Source organism: Schistocerca piceifrons, chromosome 6, assembly GCF_021461385.2.
Source record: "Schistocerca piceifrons isolate TAMUIC-IGC-003096 chromosome 6, iqSchPice1.1, whole genome shotgun sequence".
In the NCBI taxonomy this organism is placed as follows: Eukaryota; Metazoa; Arthropoda; class Insecta; order Orthoptera; family Acrididae; genus Schistocerca; species Schistocerca piceifrons.
In genome coordinates this window covers 477,268,049-477,291,843 of record NC_060143.1, presented here as the reverse complement: position 1 = coordinate 477,291,843, position 23,795 = coordinate 477,268,049, and the positions used below count along the sequence as shown (strand labels likewise).

Genomic DNA, 23,795 nt, shown 5'->3' with positions numbered 1-23,795 from the left:
CAATCTGCCTATTTGTTTCCAAACGTTATACTTACTGTTGGCTCCTTATTATCAGTGACTATTCTTTAAGCTGGATGAGTTTATATCGATCAGTTTCTTCTGAGTGGGCCTCAGAGCCTCGGTAAATCATATAGAAGACATTGTTCCACTAGACTGTGTTTAAAATGTTTTATTTGCACTTCTAGTATTGGACACTGCCATTTCTCAAGTGAATCTATAGTAACAGATGCCGACGCATCGTTTTCAAGGCAGGCGCTTCTTTTTAACGAAATGATAACGAAGTATCCACATCTGTTAGTATAGAAGCACTTGAGACTGGGCAGTGCCTGAAATTACACCGAAGGGAAAAAGAAACTGGTACACCTGGAAATAGAATGTAGGGCACACTACTTGGCATGGGCTCGACCAATGTCTAAAGTAGTGTTGGAGGGAACTGACACCATGAATCCTGCAGGGCTCTCCATAAACCCGTAAGAGGTAGAGGTACGTTGGAAGGCATCCCAGATATGCTCAATAATGTTCAAGTCCGGGGAGTTTGATGGCCAGCGGATGTGTTTAAACTCAGATCAGTGTCCCCGGACCCACTCTGTAGCAATTCTGGACGTGTGGAGTGTCGCGCTGTCCTGCTGGAATTCTCCAAATCCATCGAAATGCACAATGGACATGAATTGATGCAGGTGATCAGACATGATGCTTACATACGTGTCACCTGTCAAAGTCGTATCTAGACGTATCAGCGGTCCCGTATCACTCCAACTGAACACGTCCCACACTACTATAGAGCCTCCACCAGCTTGAACAGTCCCCTACTTACATGCAAGGTCCATGGATTCATGAGGTTGTTTCCATACCTGTCCATCCGCTCGGCACAATTTAAACGAGACTCGTCCGACCAGGCAATTTGTTTCCAGTCATCAACAGTCCAATGTCGGCGTTGAATGATCCAAGCGAGGCGCAAAGCTTTGTGTCGTGCAGTCATCAGGGGTACACGAGTGGTTCTTCGGCTCAGAAAGCCCATATCGTTGAATGGTTCGCATGCTGACACTTGTTGATGGCCCAGCAGTGATAACTGCAGGAATTTGCGGACGAGTTGCACTTCTGACTAGTTGACCGAATCTTTTCAGTCGTCGTTGGTACCCTTCTTGCAGGATCTTTCCCCTGCCAAGCGATTCCTCATACTCACGGTACGCTCTTGAAATGGTCGTACTGGAGAATGCTCACTTCATTGCTACCTCGGAAATGCTGTGTCCCATCGCTCGTGCGTCGACTACAACACCACGTTCAAGCTCACTTAAATCTTGATAACTTGCCACTGTAACAGCAGTAACTGATCTGCCTGTTTACAGACCTCTGTATTTTAATGCGCATGCCTGTACCAGTTTCTTTCGCGCTTCAGTGTAATAGTATAAATGAAATATTTTAAATACAGCCTGGTGGAATATTCCCACTCCAAACGAGTTCATATCGTTTAGTTTATATTTCACGGAAAAAACAAATGAGCAACATAACATTTGGCAGATGGAGTGTTCACTAATAACAACGGCCTAATTAAACTGCACTCTCCTCGAGAACTTGGATAGGTCCGCCGATATTCGCCTAATGAGATGAGATGGCGCTGGTGCTGGGGACAGCAGATGACTCGCAACTAATTAAATTCCGCTGCCTGGTCCAGCGATTCTAAATTCCAGTGCGGAACAACCGCCTCCTCACAAGAAAGTGGCCATGGGTCAGCGAACTCGTTAAGACTGAGAGAAATGCATGCATTGGGGGTTCCTCTGAAATAGACGACCATTGAAAGTAAATTCCACCCTTAGTGGCTAACGAAAAACATAAATGAGGTGAATATTCTTACGACGGAGCGCATTGGGATTTCAACGTCACTGCCATTGCTCTTATAAAAAAAAAATTAAGAGAGCACAATAAAACTGTAAATGCCAGTACAAATTTTGGAGATAGCAGGAATTACCTTAAAGTGGCGAGGCTGGTAATTGTGATTCTTGTAACTGTTCTCAAAATCACGAAAAGGGTAAACGTGCAGGGTTTAGTTTCAAGCTTACCACCCTCCAGATTCAATTTGGTGAAATGTCCACTAGATACGTGGTGTTTTAAAGGAAGACCATCGAATTAAGATTTCTAAGACTTTTGAAACGATGCCCATCTCCTGTGAACAGGTGCACAATATTGTGAACGAAGTTCTGCATATGAAGAAGCTGACTGTGCCGTAAGTGTTGATTTCATATGTAACTAGACCTTGGCGTCTCTCGGCCAACAATGCCGTACCAGTTTACTTCTTTTCAGATGAAACTAAATCGTGGAAGGTAGTTTTAGGTACTCTGATGAACATTCGCCAGTCGATAGGCAGCAAGGAAAGTCAGACCGTGTTCAGAGTAAAGACACTTCGACTGTCCAGATTTTACAAATAAGCTGTCGAAGTATTCGTATCAAAGTTTCCGAATTTACTGCCCTCCAGGAAAGTTCTCGCACTCAGATTATTCTTGGGACTGGGACCTGGCTGAAAACCGGAGGGGGAAGCTCTGAGATATTTAACGAGTCGTGCAACGTATACCGGAAAGACGAATTGGAGGCCGTAGGATGGGGATTGTTCATTGTAGTTGACAAAAATATTGTCTCTGCTGAGATCGAAGTGGAGTGTGACAGTGAAGTTACGTGGTCGCATGTAACAGGTCTAGGTGAAAACAAGTCTTTTTTATGTTTTTACTGGCCACCCGATTCCTCTGTGACAGGTGATTCAAAGAAATTCTACCTTCAGTAGCGTGTATATATCCAGGTCATGCAATACTAGTTTGAGGCGACTTTAACCTACCAAGTATAGACCGGGGTGTCTATGGATTCATTACGGAGGGTACAACAGAGCGTCGCGCGAAATATTTTTGAACACATTTTATGAAAACTGTCTTGGGAACCTAGCCGGTAGCCCACGCACCGTGGAAATACGAGGGTGAGTCAAACGAAAACCTTAAATTTGTAATAACAAATCGAAATTTCGCGCCGTTACCCTGTAAGTTGGCAAGCGTGCTACAAACAGCGTGCAGAATGGCCTGTAGGTGGCTGCATTGTGCAGATGCACACATACCGTCGCAGTATCAGTATAAAGATGGCTGCCCCACTTGCGACTTGCACCAGGGAGTACAGCGTTCTGTTATTCAGTTTTTGCGTAGTGCATGTGGTGTCACCGCCAGACAACACACTTACTGGGTGGTAGCCTTTAAATCGGCCGCGGTCCGCTAGTATACGTCGGACCCGCGTGTCGTCACTGTCAGTGATTGCAGACCGAGCGCCGCCACACGGCAGGTCTAAAGAGACGTCCTAGCACTCGCCCCAGTTGTACAGCAGACTTTGCTAGCGATGCTACACTGACAAATACGCTCTCATTTGCCGAGACGATGGTTAGCATAGCCTTCAGCTACGTCATTTGCTACGACCTAGCAAGGCGCCATTACCAGTTTATATTGAGATTGTTATTAATGTACCGTCAAGAGCGATGTACACCAATTGTGGATTAAAGTTAAGTATTCCAGAAGCTATGTACTATTTTTGGCTACTATAATTCCTTGTCATTTTTCAGACCTCACGCCAGCCTGCGTGAGTTTAAACGCGTGCCTTTCGGCTTCCTCCAAACTCCGTGAATTGGCTTCTGCCAATTCACAACAGTGAAAATGTGAAACCTATTGAAATTCATCGACAAATCAAGGTTCAGTACGGTGATGCATGTCTGTCACAGCAGCAAGTCTACGAATGGAGTAGGAAGTTCGCAAATGGTGTGACTTCAGTGGAAGATGCTCCTCGTCCAGGTCAGGCACAACGAGTTGTGACTCCACAGAACATTGCAGCAGTTGAAGCCATAGTGAAGGAAAACCGCCGAGTGACACTGAATGACATTTCAGCACGCTTACAGATTAGTCATGGGTCAGCACACCACATTGTGCACGATATGCTCGTTTCACAAAGTGACAGCAAGATAGGTGCCACGGCAGCTGACTCCTGAAATGAGAGAACGACGTGCTGATGCTTGTGAAGAACTTCTTCGGCGCTTTGAACGAGAAGGTGATGGCTTCCTTGCAAGAATCGTTACTGGGGACGAAACTTGGGTTCACTTCCACCAAACGGAAACGAAGAGAGCGAGCAAGGAATGGCGCCGTTACTCATGATCGAAACCAAAGAAGTTTCGAACAGAACTATCAGCAGGGAAGACTATATTGACTCTCTTTTGGGACGAAAAAGGCGTCATTTTGGAGCATTACATGCCTAGAGGGACCACTGTCACCAGTGCATCATACGCAGATCTCCTAAAAAATCATCTACGGCCTGCAATCAAATCAAAGCGACTTGGATTGCTGTCAGCAGGTGTTCTTTTGCAACATGACAATGCAAGGTTCAAATGGCTCTGAGCACTATGGGACTTAACATCTGTGGTCATCAGTCCCCTAGAACTTAGAACTACTTAAACCTAACTAACCTAAGGACATCACACACATCCATGCCCGAGGCAGTATTCGAACCTGCGACCGTAGCGGTCACGCGGTTCCAGACTGAAGCGCCTAGAACCGCACGGCCAAAGCGGCAAGGCACCACACTACCCGTGCAACAGTTGCAACAATCACAGACCTGCATTTTGAGTGTCTTCCTCATCCAACATACTCACCAGACCTTGCCCCAAATGATTTTCATGTTTGGACTACTCAAATGCCGCAGTGGAAGGAAAGAATTTCCGTTCTGATGAAGAGGTACGCCACGCGGTGCATGAGTGGTTGTGCGGACTGCCAAAAGAATTTTTTTCTAAAGGAATTTATGCACTTTGTAAGCAGTGGAGGACTTGCATTGAGCGTGGGAGAGATTATGTTGAAAAGTGATACAGCTTTGTACCACGTCTGCACAATAAATAATATTTTTAAAAAAAATTTAAGGTTTTTATTTGACTGACCCTCGTATCTTAGATCTTGTAGCTAAAAATAGGCCGGATCTTAAAGATAATGCCAGTACAGAAAGGGGATTAGCGATCATGATGTTGAGATCAAGCAGACTGTGAATTGTGGTCTGAAGAGCTGTGGATAAAGGATGAGAAAGAACAAGCATGGCTTAATAACGAAATCCGGAAGGTGCTGACGAAGCAGAGGTTGTTGCACTCACGGTTCACAAGAGAAAGCACAAACTACGACAAGTAAAGGTTAATAGAGTTTCGTGATTCTGTGAAAAGATCCATGCGCAAAAGCATACAACTATCACCGTCGTAGCTTAACCAAAGATTTGGCAGAGAACCCAATTCTGGCCCTATCTAAAATCGCTAAGCATGTCAAGGCTTCCACTCAGTCCCTAGTTGACCAGTCTGATGTGGCAGTTGGACAGAAAAATGAAATCCGGAGCTTCAAATTTCGCGTTCAAGAAATCGTTCTCGCAGGAGAATCATACAGACATACCGTCATTTGACCATCGGACAGAATTCCTTATGGACGACATAAAATTAAGCAACTCTAGCGTAGAGAAACTACTGAAAGATTTGAAAGCAAATAAGTCACCAGATCTGAATGGAATCTGAATTCGTTTTTACGGAGTGCTCTATGGTATTGGCCCTGTAATCTGAATTCGGTTTTACGGAGTGCTCTACGGTATTGGCCCTGTATTTATCACGAATCTCTCCCCCAGCACGAAGTCCCAAGCTACTGGAAAAAATGCGCACGTGACTCCAGTATATGAGAAGAGAAAAGAACGAACCCGCAAAGTAACAGATCAATATCGCTAACCTCTGTTTGCTGCAGATTCCTTGAACACATTTTCAGTTCGAATACAATAAATTTTCTTGAGACTGAGAGGCTTATATCCAAGAATCAGCATAGTTTTATAAAGCATTGCTCGTGCGAAACCAGCTTGACCTTTTAAAATGGTTTAAATGGCTCTGAGGTTATCAGTCCCCTAGACTTAGGACTACTTAAACCTAACTAACCCAAGGACGTCACACACATCCATGCCCGAGGCAGGACTCGAACCTGCGACTATAGCAGCAGCGTGGTTCCAGACTGAAGTGCCTAGAACCGCTCGGCCACCACAGCTGGCGCTTGCCCTTATCTCACATGATATACTGCGAAAGACTGAAGAAGGGCAAATTGGATATTTCTAGATGTTGAATGACTATAGGAAGACAGATGACCTAGATAAAATTTCTAGTTGGTGTAATGAACGGCAAGGGACTGTCCAAGCTGGTGGAGGCTCTGTAATGGTGTGGGTCATGTGCAGTTGGATTGATATGAGACCTCTGATACATCTACATACGACTCTGACAGGTGACACGTACGTAAGCATCTTGTCTGATCAGCTTCATCCATTCATGTCCATTGTGCATTCCGACGGACTTGAGCAATTCTTCCAGGACAATGCGACACCCCACACATCCAGAATTGCTACAGAGTGGCTCCAGGAACACTGATCTGAGTTTAAACACTTTCGCTGGCAACCAAACTCCATAGACATGAACATTATTGAGTATATCTGGGATGCTTTGCAAGATGCTGTTCAGAAGAGATCTCCACTCCCTCGTACTCTTACGGATTTATGGACAGCCCTGCAGGATTCATGAGGTCAGTTCCCTCCAGCACTACCTCCAGGCACTAGTCGAGTCCATGCCACGTCGTGTTGCGGCACTTCTGCATGCTCGCGGAGGCCCGACACGATATTAGGCACGTGTACCAGTTCCTTTGGCTCTTCAGTGCAGCTCTAAATGTGGGAATATGTAAGTAGGAAAAAGAAACCTGTTGTTCAGCTCTCGCATTAGTAGTGCCCTGCTGGACACAGTCAAGTCGTTCAAATGTCTAGGCCTGACATTGCATAGCGATATCGAATGAAACAATCAGTTTCACATATTTGCTTTCCCCAGAGCGGTACTGTTACTGCCCTGCACCGAATTGTCGGAACTATGTTTTAGTAAGTTACATGAGAGATAAAATTGGAAGAAACACATTGATGATCTGCTGAACGTTTGAGTTCAGCTACTTATGCAATAAGGGTCACTGCAAATTTTGGTGTTAAACATCTTAGTAAATTAGCTTACTACGCCTATTTTTACTCATTGCTTGCGCATGGCATCATATTTTGGGGTAATTCATCACTGAGGTCTAAAGTATTTATTGCACAAAAGCGTGTAATCAGAATAATAGCTGGAGTCAACCCAAGATCATCCTGCAGACATTTATTTAAGGATCTAGGGATATTCACAGTAGCTTCTCAGTGTATATACTCTCTTATGAAATTTGTTATTAACAACCAAACCCAATTCAAAAGTAATAGCAGTGTGCATAACTACAATACTAGGAGAAAGGATGACCTTCACTATTCAAGATTAAATATAACTTTGGCACGGAAAGGGGTGAATTATACTGCCACTAAAGTCTTTGGTCACTTACCAAATAGTATCAAAAGTCTGACAGATAACCAACAAGTATTGAAGAAGAAATTAAAAGAATTTCTGAATGACCACTCCTTCTACTCCATAGAGGAATTTTTAGATATAAATTAAGAAAAAAAGAAAAAATACCAAACACAAAAATAATAAATTAAATAAATAAATAAATAAAAAAGTTGTTATATTAACTTAATTATATTGTTAAATTAACTTAATTATGTCATGTATTGGAAAATTTGACTCGTTCCACATCATTACGAAATATCGTATTCATGATCCATGGAACTAGTATTAATCTAATCTAACCTAATCTAATCTGATAGACAATTTACAGAGAAGCAATCAGTAACGGTTTTGGATGTTTCATTTCTTCATCATGCTCCTGTTGCAACCCTAGTGAGCTAGTACAGATCCACCTTAATACTGTCCGTATATGTCCTTAAGTGAACTGAAATTAAATAACAAAAGTAAGTGTCACATGACATAACATAAACAAATTATGGTATTAATATGTGAGGAAGTCAACTGGAAAGACAGTTTCATTAAGTCTACATTCTCCATGCAAACCCAGAGAAATTCCTTTTAATCTTTTTTTCGAGACAGTAGCATGCATGTACAAGGTCAATGGACATGTTTCAGCAAGTGCCTGTGAATAAAACGAATAAAAATCATCAGCCGTACTGCCACAATAACGCCGCACCGTTGTTGGGGGAATCATTTAGAATCGTACCTTGGTTCCGTCGGCCACAGGGACAGCTCAGATGTATTTATGTTATGATTAATAGCGACAGGGCTGAAGAAGCGAGCGCGCGCCGCCTGTGAGCTGCTAATTGCCCATGAAGCGTATTTATACGCTTTCTCGCGGCTGCCAGTTCTTCGGACCGTCAGCCATATTTACTTCCCTGGCCGACGCTGTACTGCCGTGCGCGGTGGTTTATTATGTCCGTGGCTTGTGGTTTATCACGAAAGTCAAGACGGGAACTCATAGTATAAATATGTAGGGGGTATAGTGGTAAGAATATACTGAAGGCCTGTATGATGGAGAGGAACTGATGACGTGATAAAAAAACAACTGGAGTAAATATGGATGAGATAGGGGATTCACTATTTGAGTCCGAATTTAAAAGAGCAGAAGGGATGGATAACAAAATGGCTCTGAGCACTATGCGACTTAACTTCTGAGGTCATCAGTCGTCTAGAACTTAGAACTAATTAAACCTAACTAACCTAAGGAGATCACACACATCCATGCCCGAGGCAGGATTCGAACCTGCGACCGTAGCGGTCGCTCGGCTCCAGACTGTAGCGCCTAGAACCGCACGGCCACTCCGGCCGGCGGGTGGATAACATTCTGGCGCAGTTTCTAAAACCTTCGGGGTAAGTGACAACAACTAGACTCTTCAGGGTGATGTGTAGAAACTTTAGACTGGCGACATACCATCAGACTTTCGGAAAGCTAGCAAGATCTGATGAGTGCGAGAACTATCGCACAGTCAGCTAAACAGCTGATGCATCCAAGTAGCTGACGAGAAGATCTGTTTGGCCTTAGGAAACGAAAAGCCCCCAAAAAAGCAGTCCTGGCGTTACACTTGATAACTAAAGCGCCCGCAGCTCGTTGTCCAGTGTTTACTGTTGCTGCCTCTGGATAACGTCGTCCTGGGTTCGATTCCCGGCCGGGTCGGGGATTTTCTCCTCCAGGGGCTGGGTGTCAGTGTTGTCCTCGCCATTTCATCATCATTCGGGAAAGTGGCGAGACTGGACAGAGAAAAGACTGGGGATTTGTGAGGGTACTGTTAACCAGGCCGTTGAGCGCCCCGCAAGTCAAAAGCATCGTCATCATCAGCGATAATGGATGCAAGTCTGATGATAAATGAAGAACGTTCATAGGATTTTCTACGTGGAAAAAGTGTTGAACAATGTAAAAAGGAGCAAGGTCTTCGAAATTCTGAGAAAAATAGCGATAAACTGCAGGGTACAAAATGTTCAAGTGGCTCTGAGCACTATGGGACTTCTGAGGTCATCAGTCCCCTAGAACTTAGAACTACTTAAACCTACCTAACTTAAGGACATCACACACATCCATGCCCGAGGCAGGATTCGAACCTGTGACCGTAGCGGTCCCGTGGTTCCACACTGTAGCGCTTAGAACCGCTCGGCTACTGCGGCCGGCTAAGCTACAGGGAAAGAAGGGTAATACCCGATATGTGTGAGAACGAAGAGAAAACAGTAACACTGGAAGACCATGTTCTCGCTTTAAAAAGGGTGTAAATACGGATGCAGTCTTTCGTGCCTACTGTTCAAATTACTCATATACAAGAAACTTCCTGGCAGATTAAAACTGTGTGCCCGACCGAGACTCGAACTCGGGACCTTTGCCTTTCGCGGGCAAGTGCCCTACCATCATTCTGCAAACATCCCCCAGGCTGTGGCTAAGCCATGTCTCCACTGTATCCTTTCTTTCAGGAGTGCTTGTTCTGCAAGGTTCGCAGGAGAGCTTGTGTAAAGTTTGGAAGGTAGGAGACGAGATACTGGCAGAAGTAAAGCTGTGGGTACCGGGCGTGAGTCGTGCTTCGGTAGCTCAGTTGGTAGAGCACTTGCCCGCGAAAGGCAAAGGTCCCGAGTTCGAGTCTCGGTCGGGAACACAGTTTTAATCTACCAGGAAGTTTCATATCAGCGCACACTTCGCTGCAGAGTGAAAATCTCATTCTGGAAACATCCCCCAGGCTGTGGCTAAGCCATGTCTCCGCTATATCCTTTCTTTCAGGAGTGCTAGTTCCGCAAGGTTCGCAGGAGAGCTTCTGTACAGTTTGGAAGGTAGGAGACGAGATACTGGCAGAAGTAAAGCTGTGGGTACCGGGCGTGAGTCGTGCTTCGGTAGCTCAGTTGGTAGAGCACTTGTCCGCGAAAGGCAAAGGTCCCGAGTTCGAGTCTCGGTCGGGCACACAGTTTCAATCTGCCAGGAAGTTTCATATCAGCGCACACTCCGCTGCGGAGTGAAAATCTCATTCTGGAAACATCCCCCAGGCTGTGGCTAAGCCATGTCTCCGCTATATCCTTTCTTTCAGGAGTGCTAGTTCTGCAAGGTTAGCAGGAGAGCTTCTGTAAAGTTTGGAAGGTAGGAGACGAGATACTGGCAGAAGTAAAGCTGTGGGTACCGGGCGTGAGTCGTGCTTCGGTAGCTCAGTTGGTAGAGCACTTGCCCGCGAAAGGCAAAGGTCCCGAGTTCGAGTCTCGGTCGGGCACACAGTTTTAATCTGCCACGAAGTTTCATATCAGCGCACACTCCGCTGCAGAGTGAAAATCTGATTCTACTCATATACAGTGAAGAAGGGATGACGGAATTAACATTCAGGTTCAAGATGAGATTAAAATTCAGGGTGAAAGGACTCGCTGATGACATTGCTATCCTCAGTGGAGGTGAAGAAGAATTACAGGCTCTGTTGAATGGAAAAAAAATACAGTCTAATGAGTACATAATATGGATTAAGAGCACACCCAGAAAGACGCAAGTAATGAGAAGGAGCGTACATGAGAATAGGGAGAAACTTAAGATTAAAATTGGTTATAATGAAAAGACGAAGCTAAGAAATACTGCTACCTTGGAAGCAAAACAACTACCGAAGCAAGGAGGATATAGAAAGCAGACTAGCACACCCTGAGAGGACATCTTGATCAAGTGAAACCTATTGGCACCAAACATAGGAATGAATTTATGGCTGGCCGCTGTGACCGAGCGCTTCTAGGCCCTTCAGTCTGGAACCACGCGGCTGCTACTGTCGCAGGTTCGAATCCTGCCTCGGGCTTGGATGTGTGTGATGTCCTTTGGTTAGTTAGGTTTACGTAGTTCTAAGTCCAGGGGACTGATGATCTCAGATGTTAAGTCCCATAGTGCTTAGAGCCATCTGAAACATTTGAATAAATTTATGACACTGTCCATTTTGAACACAGCATTTCGCGGAAAACGGGAACAGAAGAGAATCGAAGCATTTGAGATATAGTGGTAGAGAAGATTGTTTAGAATCAGGTGCACAGATAAAATAAGGAATGAGGAGGTTCTTCGCAGAATCGTCGAAGAAATGAACGCATGGAAAAGACTGATATGAAGATGGAATAGGATGATAGGACATGTGTTGAGGTGTCCGGGAATAAGCTCCGCATTACTAGAGGGAGCAGAGATTGGAATACGTTTAACGAATAATTTAGGACCTTGGATGGAAGTGGTACTGTGAAATTTGGAGAGGCTGGCACAAGAGAGAAACTCGTGGTGGGCCACATCAAAACTGGCCAGACAAAAGTAATAGGTGATAAGAAATGCGACGATCACGTGAAAAATACGTTATGAAAGGCGAATATTTCGGAAGCGTTACAGGGAAAATGAACACATTTGTTTAAAAAAATCTGCACCAAAATGCTACAGCGACTAATTCTAGAACACTTTTCGAGTATTTGGGGTCCTTAGCGATTATTCAGACTGTAGACGACTAAGGAATTTAGAGAAACATTACTAGGGTCGTAAATCGTTTATAGCCCATAAAAGTCGTAAATATAAAAGAAATGCTGGGGGAACTTAAATGGAAATTCTTGGAAGGAACACGACGACGTTCACGGGAAATACAGTTTGGTAAATTCGGGTTAGCGACTGCCTGGGGAACGTCGCCTGCCAACACGTGTAGCACCTTCATTGGATGTCACGTGAGTAACAAATTTTTCAGGGGTATTTTAAGTTTCCTAGAGCTGCCGACGTCGACTCTGGGTGATGTAAATGTGTAGCGGAAATGTGAAAGAATAGCCACAGCTAAACCAAGACCTGGCAAATCGTCGAGCACTGTGGACAGCGATTGTAAAAAATCTCGTGAAATGAGCTGAAGTGCACGCGTCAATTCAAAAGTGCAACCACCAGTCCAATTAGCAGATTGACTTTTTTCGCAGTTAGCTTATAATATATTTTATGTTAATTAGTGCTAATAGACGCTTGAAAAAAGGGGGAGGGTTGGTGGTAGGGTAGAAAGTGACGCCACTGGGCTGTGGATGACTGGAAACGAAGAATCACGCTGTACTTTGAGGAAATTCGACGGAAGGTTTCGGGTTTGGCGAATACATGGAGAACGTTGCCTCCATCATGTGTAGTGCGAGCAGTGAAGTGCGGAGGAGGTGGTGTTATCGTGACGGGGTGTTTTTCGTTGTTATGATGTGGACCATTTATTGTCCTTAACAAAATGCTGTATGCGAGATGATATGAACACGGTTCACAGCATTATGTTCTGCGTACAGTAGGTGCTCAGTTCGGAGACGATGACTTTGTGTATAAGCATGACAAAGCACCACGTCGTCCAGTAGCATCTGTGATGCAATGGTTTTTAGACAATAACGTTCTTGAAATTGGCTATCCCGCCCAGAGTTCCTACTTGAAATCAATTGAAGGCCACTGCGGCGAGCTAGAACGTTTACTTCACTCCAGACCCCACCGTCAAAGATTCCAATATCGTCATCTTCTCTGGATCTCGCTGTCGAGGGGGAATGCACTGTCGTTCATCCTCAAACATTAAGATGTCTGACTCAAAATGTCGCCAGCAGAGTTCAGGCCGTCATAAAGGCGAAAGGTGGACACACTCCACGTAAATTTCCCCTGAAAAGTATCTGGATTCTTATAGTCAGATTATATTGTGTAGTCCATCTCTAATTTTAAATACTGGTGTAAATATTGACTAATATTAAATTTAAATATATTTGCAACTAAATGACTCCAATTTTCTGTAATGGGGTACCACTTTTCCTTCAAATTTACTTTCCATTCAATTTATTAGATAGCATCTTCGGTGCAATGAAACACATATACATTTACATGCTGCACTTCTCCTTTTCAGTTACTGTTATAGCAATTTCAGCTTACTAACTATGCTGACACTTTCTTTCTGAACTTATATTTGTTACTTAAGAATTGTGTTTCCTCCTTAACGACACTGATTTTCGCTTCACTACAGATGAATCCGGTCTCCTTCTTCCAGCGCTATGTATATTTGCACCATAGTTCATGCAGCTATCCTCCAAGTTATTTTGTTGTGTTCTGGTATTACTGTGACATCTTCAATGAATCTGTATGGTGTATAAAGGCAGTAATAGAGTTTTTACTTTAAAACATAATTTTTCTTTCATTGTCCCCTAATCGTTCTCCTTTCTCATCTCTCTGCTCGCATTTTCCTTATTTTCTTTCTATCTTTGTTTGTATGTGTGTGTATCTACGCGCGCGCGCACACGCGCGCGCGCGTGTGTGTGTGTATGTGTGTGTGTGTTAATTATCATGCATTGTGAGAAAGTAGACCTACACCCTAAGACAAAACAACAACGCATCACGAAGGAATCATCAGAATGGGATGGAAATCGGTAGATGTGATGTTAGTGTTCAGGCAAACGAATGATTACAGTTTCAGAACAATTGAATGGTTTATTCAAGAGACAGAGCTTCACAATTCGAGCAAGTCAATAATGCAGTGGTCCACCTCTGGCCATTGTACTGTTTCTCCTGGGTGGACTTGGGTTTAAAAAAATGTAAACTAAATATTACGATAAATTTCATAAATAACCGACAAGTACGCCGAAGAAGAAGAGATGGAACAACAATGAACATGTTATTCCATGGACTCTTGCGCTTATGTGCATCAACTATCTTTCCTTTTTTTCTTTCACTTATCGTATCTGCTTGGATTCAGACCTAAGAGGACGTTCTTGTGTAAAGCTCATCTTACTGTACCAGCTGATAAATTAAGTTGCACTTAAAACCCGAAAAATATAATGGTTATTTTGTGAAAAGAATTTGTGTATGTGGTCAATCTATTGTTAGCCTGATACCTGGATTGTCTGAAGTAGATATGGGCCTTAACAAAGAATTTTCATTGTTAGGCGCCATCTTAGAAAAACCTTTAACTTTTTCTTTTAGCTCATCTACGAGACGTGCCGTCGCCTAGGACAATTAACTTTATTTCAGATCCCACGAGACCGGAGGCAGCTACTAATAATTTAACAATTTTACTTACAGATTTTCTTTATATAACGAGATAACATCCCAGGCAGAAACGGTCTGGTCACAGGATTCCAGTTCCATTATAGGATTTCATTTGTAGATGCTACTCTTGTTATCTTATATTGGGGAATCGAGACGAAACCACGATGTTAAGTTACGTATTGCAGTAGTGTACATCGAACAGACTTGGCTGATATTCTCTGGTGCAATAAGCACACGACTTCTCACGAGCGTGGAATAATATCTGTAGTGTTGAGTAAATAAGAAAAGGACAATTAATTATCCACGATTACGTAACTACCCTGAGCACTGAACTAGTTAACTGAGTTCTTAGACACGTCGGACTAAATTAAATAACATATTACACTGTTAATAACATTCCTACGTTAGTTATTTCTCTTTAATGCTGAGCCATTGCATTAATGCGTGTTTCTTTTTTTATATAAGTCACGGCTCATATTCATTCTATTAATTACACTGATAGCAAAGAAAAAGAGGCACAAATAATTTTTATTTTATTACATTACACCCTTACGCAGGCTGTCGTTCAGCTTAGCTTTCATTGCATAGTTGTTGGATGTCCCCTTTAGGAATATCGTTCCAAATTCGCTCAAAATGGCGCGTTAGATCGTCAAAATCCGGAGCTGGTTGGAGGTCTCTGTCCATAATGCTCCGGTAACCTTGCTGGTCAAATAAGCTCTGGCACGCACGAAGACACGCAGAAGAAACTGTCGCTGTGATACCTCCCAGTACCGCGTCGGACTCTTCTTTTGCCTGGCGTAATGCAGCATGGACTCAGCAAGTTGTTGGAAGTCTCCTTCAGAAATATTGACCCGTAATGCCCCTGTAGCCTTCCATAACTGCGAAAGTGTTGCCGGTGCTAGATATTGTGTACGATCTTATCTCTCGATAACATCGGATAAATGTTCGACGGGACTAATGTCTAGTACGTTCCACATTAATTTCTGTGGTGATTTCACGCAATGTTATTTCTCTGATAGTACTGACAATTCTACGCAAACGCCGCTGCTCTCGGTCGTTAAGAGAAGGTCGTCGGCCACTCCGTTGTACGTGGTGAGAGGTAATGCCTGAAATTTTGTACTCTCGCCACAAATGACAGCTCCACCAATGGATCGCGCTTTTATATCTTGTGTACGGCATGTGTATCTGTGGCTATTGCTTTCCCGTCACTTTCGTCACCTCATTGTATCTTGCTGGTACGTGAGCCTGGAATGGTTCGGCTAAAAGGGCGACCGGCCGGGGTGGCCGAGCGGTTCTAGGCGCTTCAGTCTGGAACCGCCCAACAGCTACGACGCGGGTTCGAATCCTGCCTCGGGCGTAGATGTGTGTAATATCCTTAGGTTAGTTAGGTTTAAGTAGTTCTAAGTTCTATGGGACTGATGACTTCAGAAGTTAAGTCACATAGTACTCAGAGCAATTTGAACCATTTTTGAACCAAAACTGGCTAGTATAGTCGACGTACTTCTGTACTGTAATTGAGCCACAGATGACAACGAAAAGGGTCCTGCTATGAAATGATATGGCACCCCAGCCCATCACTCTTGGTTATCGGGACGTATGGCGGGCGATAAATGGTGTACCCGTAGTCTAGGGGGAGCGTCTTTGATTCATAATCAAAACGTCACTGCCACTGCCACTGCCTAAATTTTGATAAATAATCAGCATTGGCGGCCGCAGACTTCCGGCATAAGAAGTCAGCCTCATTCTGCCAACGGCCTTGTCAAAGGGGGCGAATAGAGGTTCAGGGCACTCTCTTGTTCTAGGGGTGGGAAATTGCCCCTAAAGGCGGAAGAATCAGCAATGATCAACGACATGAGGATGCAGAAGGTAATGGAAACCACTGCATTAAAGACACGTAACGTGTATCCACAGGACAGGAGTAGAAGAAAAAGTTACAGGAGAATATGGGCTTGGGACAAGGAATGAAAGAGGAGAAAGAGAAACTGAGTTCTATAACAAGTTTCAGCTAGTAATAGCGAATACCCTGTTCAAGAATCACAAGAGGAGGAGGTATACTTGGAAAGGGCCGGAAGATACGGGAAGATTTCAATTAGATTACATCATGGTCAGACAGAGATTCCGAAATCAGATACTGGATTGTAAGGCGTACCCAGGAGCAGATATAGACTCAGATCACAATATAGTAGTGATGAAGAGTAGGCTGAAGTTCAAGACATTAGTCAGGAAGAATCAATACGCAAAGAAGTGGGATACGGAAGTACTAGGGAATGACGAGGTACGTTTGAAGTTCTCTAACGCTATAGATACAGCAATAAGGAATAGCGCAGTAGGCAGTACAGTTGAAATGGAATGGACGTCTCTAAAAAGGGCCATTACAGAAGTTGGGAAGGAAAACATAGGTACAAAGAAGGTAGCTGCGAAGAAACCATGGGTAACAGAAGAAATACTTCAGTTCATTGATGAAAGGAGGAAGTACAAACATGTTCCGGAAAAATCGGGGATACAGAAATACAAGTCGCTGAGGAATGAAATAAATAGGAAGTGCAGGGAAGCTAAGACGAAATGGCTGCAGGAAAAATGTGAAGATATCGAAAAAGATATGATTGTCGGAAGGACAGACTCAGCATACAGGAAAGTCAAAACAACCTTTGGTGACATTAAAAGCAACGGTGGTAATATTAAGAGTGCAACGGGAATTCCACTGTTAAACGCAGAGGAGAGAGCAGATAGGTGGAAAGAATACATTGAAAGCGTCTATGAGGGTGAAGATTTGTCTGATGAGATAGAAGAAGAAACAGGAGTCGATTTAGAAGAGATAGGGGATCCAGTATTAGAATCGGAATTTAAAAGAGCTTTGGAGGACTTACGATCAAATAAGGCAGAAGGGATAGATAACATTCCATCAGAATTTCTAAAATCATTGGGGGAAGTGGCAACAAAATGACTATTCACGTTGGTGTGTAGAATATATGAGTCTGGCGACATACCATCTGACTTTCGGAAAAGCATCATCCACACAATTCCGAAGACGGCAAGAGCTGACAAGTGCGAGAATTATCGCACAATCAGCTTACCAGCTCATGCATCGAAGCTGCTTACAAGAATAATATACAGAAGAACGGAAAAGAAAATTGAGAATGCGCTAGGTGACGATCAGTTTGACTTTAGGAAAAGTAAAGGGACGAGAGAGGCAATTCTGACGTTACGGCTAATAATGGAAGCAAGGCTAAAGAAAAATCAGGACACTTTCATAGGATTTGTCGACCTGGAAAAGCGTTCGACAATATAAAATGGTGCAAGCTATTCGAGATTCTGAAAAAAGTAGGGGTAAGCTATAGGGAGAGACGGGTCATATACAATATGTACAACAACCAAGAGGGAATAATTAGAGTGGACGATCAAGAACGAAGTGCTCGTATTAAGAAGGGTGTAAGACAAGGCTGTAGCATTTCGCCCCTACTCTTCAATCTGTACATCGAGGAAGCAATGATGGAAATAAAAGAAAGGTTCAGGAGTGGAATTAAAATACAAGGTGAAAGGATATCAATGATGCGATTCGCTGATGACATTGCCATCCTGAGTGAAAGTGAAGAAGAATTAAATGATCTGCTGAACGGAATGAACAGTCTAATGAGTACACAGTATGGTTTGAGAGTAAATCGGAGAAAGACGAAGGTAATGAGAAGTAGTAGAAATGAGAACAGCGAGAAACTTAACATCAGGATTGATGGTCACGAAGTCAATGAAGTTAAGGAATTCTGCTACCTAGGCAGTAAAATAACCAATGACGGACGGAGCAAGGAGGACATCAAAAGCAGACTCGCTATGGCAAAAAAGGCATTTCTGGCCAAGAGAAGTCTACTAATATCAAATACCGGCGTTAATTTGAGGAAGAAATTTCTGAGGATGTACGTCTGGAGTACAGCATTGTATGGTAGTGAAACTTGGACTGTGGGAAAACCGGAACAGAAGAGAATCGAAGCATTTGAGGTGTGGTGCTATAGACGAATGTTGAAAATTAGGTGGACTGATAAGGTAAGGAATGAGGAGGTTCTACGCAGAATCGGAGACGAAAGGAATATGTGGAAAACACTGATAAGGAGAAGGGACAGGATGATAGTACATATGCTAAGACACGAGGGAATGACCTCCATGGTACTAGAGGGAGCTGTAGAGGGCAAAAACTGTAGAGGAAGACAGAGATTGGAATACGTCAAGCAAATAACTGAGGACGTAGGCTGCAAGTGCTACTCTGAGATGAAGAGGTTAGCACAGGAAAGGAATTCGTGGAGGGCCGCATCAAACCAGTCAGTAGACTGATGACCAAAAAAAAAAAAAAAAGGTTCAAATGGCTCTGAGCACTATGGGACTTAACATCTATGGACATCAATCCCCTAGAACTTAGAACTACTTAAACATAAATAACCTAAGGACATCACACACATCCACTGCCGAGGCAGGATTCGAATCTGCGACCATAGCTGTCGCGCGGTTCCAGACTGAAGCGCCTAGAACTGCTCGGTCACTGCGGCCGGCCTTGCGGGCGATAGGTTGGTATCCCTCTGCTGTCCGGGGCGTCTTCAGATACGTCTTCGCTGGTCATTTGTCTCATTTCTAAGCATCTCTGGAAACAGTTCTACACTGTCAATGAGATTCCAAGCTGAATGTACCTGACACCACTACTGTGGGTGTTGGTGTACAGAGGGCAACGTTCGCCGGCGCAAGGTGCGCCGTGAGCTCAGCCCTCCTTCATGTGAGGCGCCTATTAAAGGTCCATGTGCTCAATAAAACACCAGTTGCGCGTTCGATAGATGTTGAATACGGCCTCTGAGAACCTCCCTGACGACTGCTTGGTTTTCACGTTCTGTCGTCTCTCTAGGTCGACCGCTTCTTGACGCTGTGTTCGACCCTGGTTCACCAGTTTCTGCAAACATCGTCTAATAACGGCATCGCTGCTCTTCAAATGACGAGAGAGTCTTCGATCATCCCAGCCGGCTTCTTCAAGCCCAACTATACGTCCTCTCTCAATGCTGACGTCAGTGTATATTGTTCACTCGCCTGTCTGTGAGGCATAGTTACTGTCCAACTGAATCTATGGAATGAAATTCACAAAGATTTTATGCCCTTGTATCGACAGGTCCTGTAACCCCTTCTTGGTGTGTCTTTCTTTGTTTTTTGTTTGTCTTTTTTTGTTTTTTGACACTATGTGTTTTGTTCATTTGGTTTGTTAAAATAATGTTCCATGCTTATAGCGGGATCGTTGTGGTTTCTCTCGTGCTTAGAAAATGTGAAAGTCAGTCTTTCCCAATACCAAAAGAGATTTTCGCTGCTGTTCTTACTCTTACTCATAGTTCTAACTACTATCTTATTGGAATAAAGCTTGCAATTTACTGTTAGTAGCATATTTCGTGGGGCATGAGATGATGCTCCGGGGCGGTCCCTCTAACTACCCCAGCTGCCTGTACAAATAAATAGATAAACTAGGTAGCGCCCTCATGCTGTTTGTAGACGTCAGTGTTATACAGAATGGATAAGGGTTTTGAAACAATTGTTACACGCTTATAGTGCAAGATCTACAACTTTGCTTCCGCCGTTTGCTACTAGGTGGTGACAATGGTAAATAGCGGTCGAAAGAAACAGATCGCAGACGTCAGGCAGTTAGCTTGGACCTCGGTCAACATAACCTCATTCAAACATTAGTCGATTTGTGTCTACATCATAAAGTTGCTCTTGATTGAAAATTTCAGTTTACGAGCCTAATTCTCCTCATTTGCGGCAGGTGTTACTGTTTTGTTTCAGTATGAAGAAAACAGCGGCTGAGTCTCATCGAATGCTCTCAAGTACTTATGGTAAGGACGCTATTAGTGAAAAAAACCTGTCCTGAGTTGTTTGAACGCTTCAAGAACGGTGATTTTAACGTCGTAGACCGGCATAGTGGTGAAAGAGAGAATGTTTTTGAAGATGCAGAGCCGGCCGGTGTGGCCGTGCGGTTCTAGGAGCTTCAGTCTGGAACCGCGTGATCGCTACGGTCGCAGGTTCGAATCCTGCCTCGGGCATGGATGTATGTGATGTCCTTAGGTTAGTTACGTTTAAGTAGTTCTATGTTCTAGGGGACTGATGACCACAGATGTTAAGTCCCATAGTGCTCAGAGCCATTTTTTTTGAAAATGCGTAATTGGAGACATTCCTGAGTGGAGACTCGCGTCAAACTCAAGAAGAATTGGCACGATTAGAGGCCGTGACACAGCAAGCCATTTAAAAACGTCTCAAGGCTATGGGCATGACTCAGAAAGAAGGAAGGAGTGAGCTGAAACCAAGGGACGTTGAACGACGTTTGTCTGTTTGTGAACAGTTGCTTCACAGGCTAAAACGGAAGGGATTTCTGCATCGCATTGTGACCGGGGACGAAAAATGGGTTCATTACCATAACCCTAAACGCAAAAAAGTCATGCGGATATCCCTGCCAAGCTTCCACGCCGACGGCCAAACCGAATATTGACGGCTCCAAGATCATGCTCTGCATTTGGAGGGACCAGCTCGTTGTCGTGTACTATGAGATGTTAAAACCAAGTGAGACAATCACAGGTGCTCGTTGTCGAACGCAGTTAATGCGTTTGAGCTGAGCATTAAAAGACAAACGGCCGCAATACAGCGAGAGGCACGATAAAGTGATTTTGCAGCACGACAACCCTCGACCCCACGTTGCAAAAGAGGTCAAAACGTACTTGGAAACGTTAAAATGGGAAGTCCTGCCACACCCGCCGTTTTCTCCAGACGTTGCTCCCTCTATCATCTGTTTAGATCAATGGTGCGAGGCCTGGCTGACCAACACTTTCGATCTCAAGAAGAAGTCACAAATTGGATCGATTCGTGAATCGCGTCAAAAGATGAGCAATTATTTCGACTCGGGATTCGGACTTTGCCCGAAAGATGGGAGAAAGTAGGGGCCAGCGATGGAAAATGCTTTGAACGATACGTGCTTAACTAATGTGTTTCATTAAAGCCTCAAATGTTGGGGAAAAACGGTGGAAGCAAAGTTGTACACCTTTTATTTGTTCTTGATGATAGCACAAAATGAGTTTCGTTCACTCATGGAAAATTTGATAATTATGAAATTAACATGTTAACATGCTGAAATGTGCTGAAAATTGTTTTTAGTGCTGCAGGCAGAACAACAGCTTTATTAGTAGTACAGCAAGAGCACGTGTAGAAATAACATAAACACATGCAGCCTCTGCCGCTGACAAAACAAATATTTTCTTTATTCAGTCGCATATAGGTGGAAATACCCTAAAATGATTAATGTAGTATTAATAGCTATTGAGGGTTCGCAGATCAACAACATTACTCACGGTAATAATTTTCCATTTTCTTGTACCATAAGATGTGACGTTGAGTCCCTAGTAAGTGAATTATTCTAAATTTTGTAGCAACATATTAACAAACTTATTTGCGCTGGTGTTCTTGCTCTTGTCACAATTGTTTTAGTTTAGGTCTTATTTAGTTGTAGATAATAAATCGAAAGTATTGTTTTCATGTGTGTGAGGATTTGTTACAGGTCCCACTCACTAGAACTTGAACTTTTGCTTTCTTTAAAATTCTTATTGCAATATTAATGGCTATAATCACAGATCCATGCAAAGGGAGGATCGCAAAACCTTTATGCTCTTTGGAAACCGGAGATTCCTTTGCGTAGTTGAGGTATCTGTTCAGCCCATTCAAGTACCGATTACCAGCGAAGTTTTCACGGCCTTCGATTATGTGATCTAACCCTTCGCGTTTGCATGTGTATCCTTTAGCAGTGCTCCCGGAATATTAATAATTATTCCTTCACACTGGACTCGTATTCGGGAGGACGACGGTTCAATCCCGTCTCCAGCCATCCTGATTTAGGTTTTCCGTGATTTCCCTAAATCGTTTCAGGCAAATGCCGGGATGGTTCCTTTGAACGGCCGATTTCCTTCCCAATCCTTCCATAACCCGAGCTTGCGCTCCGTCTCTAGTGACCTCGTTGTCGACGAGACGTTAAACACTAACCTAACAATTATTCCTTCGCTGTTTCGACTACAGCAAGTTTCACGGAATGTCGTTGAATGGGTTCTGAGTGCAATGTCCAGTGATGTGCCCATTTATTCGATCAGACGCCAACGTGAGGAAACAAAGATTTCACTGATAACATGAGCTGAATTTCGCTTAAATCACGAGAAAGCTAGGTGTATGATACATGTCCATACTGATGATGAGTCAGATTAATGGTCTTTCAAATTCTTTAGCTGTAATAATAATTTCGTGTGGCTCAATGGCCTGGTGCAGGTACTCCAGTTGTACACTTTCGACGACTTGCGTGTCCCTAATCAACCCCAGCTACACAATTAAGGAGAGGGGATCTACGGTTTAACTTTGAACCCAAGTCGTCTCTGACGAATCCTCACATCACTGAGAGCTGAAGGCTAGGTTACAGACAGACTGAAAAAAGTCCTTGATTCGACGAGGATTCGATACCGCCACCTTTCAATTCCAGTCACGAACTTCACCGCTTATTTTCCCCGCAATTTTTCGCTTTTGTGGCGTAATCTCAGCGACTGGTTAGAAACAGTCTGGAAACAAGACTTATCCAAGCAAATGACATTTTTGCATTGCTCCGCAGTCCAGGTGTTATAGTTTCGGAATCACGCTATCCTGTTTCGTGCGTTTGCATTACTGGTGTGTGATATTGGAATACTGACTGGGCCTGCAGTTCCCTTCTTACGAAGTTCCCTTCGCTTTGTTTTCGTGTTGACGGGGTTCGAGAGTGCGATATTCAGTTCTGCAGTGATTTTTGCTGCCGTCGTCCTCTTATTTTCTGTCAGAATCCTTTTTCAACGGCCGTATTCCACGATCATTCAACGCGCACTTTCGTCTGCGTTGTGACTTATCGGATAATGTTTCTTCCGGTCTCCCTGTATTCGGTATGAATCTCCGATGAGGTGCCTACTGAAACGTCAAACCATTCAGCTAACTTGGTTACGGGAACAGCCATCATTCGAGCACCAACAATTTGGCCAAGTTCGTAATCACTTACCTTCCTCATAATGGACTCACAACTACCCAGAACACTATTCCGACCGCGATTGACACTTGCAACGTACTGAGGATATTGAACAGGTGCCGTTAGTGGTCAGATACAACAGCACAACCTGAAATTTAACTACGATCTGCATTTACCTTAAAGCACAGATTTTGCGTGATATTTTCATGTTTTTGTCCAACCCCCTTATCTATTCAAAAAATGGTTTGAAATGGCTCTGGGAACTATGGGACTTATCATCTGAGGTCATCAGTCCCCTAGGCTTAGAACTACTTAAACCTAACTAAGGACATCATACACATCCATGCCCGAGGCAG

At 43.7% G+C, this 23,795-nt stretch overlaps 1 protein-coding gene and 1 non-coding gene across 5 annotated transcripts in view; one reads left to right on the top strand and one right to left on the bottom strand.

Moving 5' to 3' along the window:
- Positions 1-23,795, bottom strand: part of LOC124802954 (pyroglutamylated RF-amide peptide receptor-like) — a 523,445-nt gene that overhangs the window by 228,035 nt on the left and 271,615 nt on the right. The window lies entirely within an intron of this gene.
- Trnas-cga lies at positions 9,979-10,053 on the top strand. The gene has a single exon. It is a non-coding gene; the product is annotated as a tRNA-Ser (tRNA).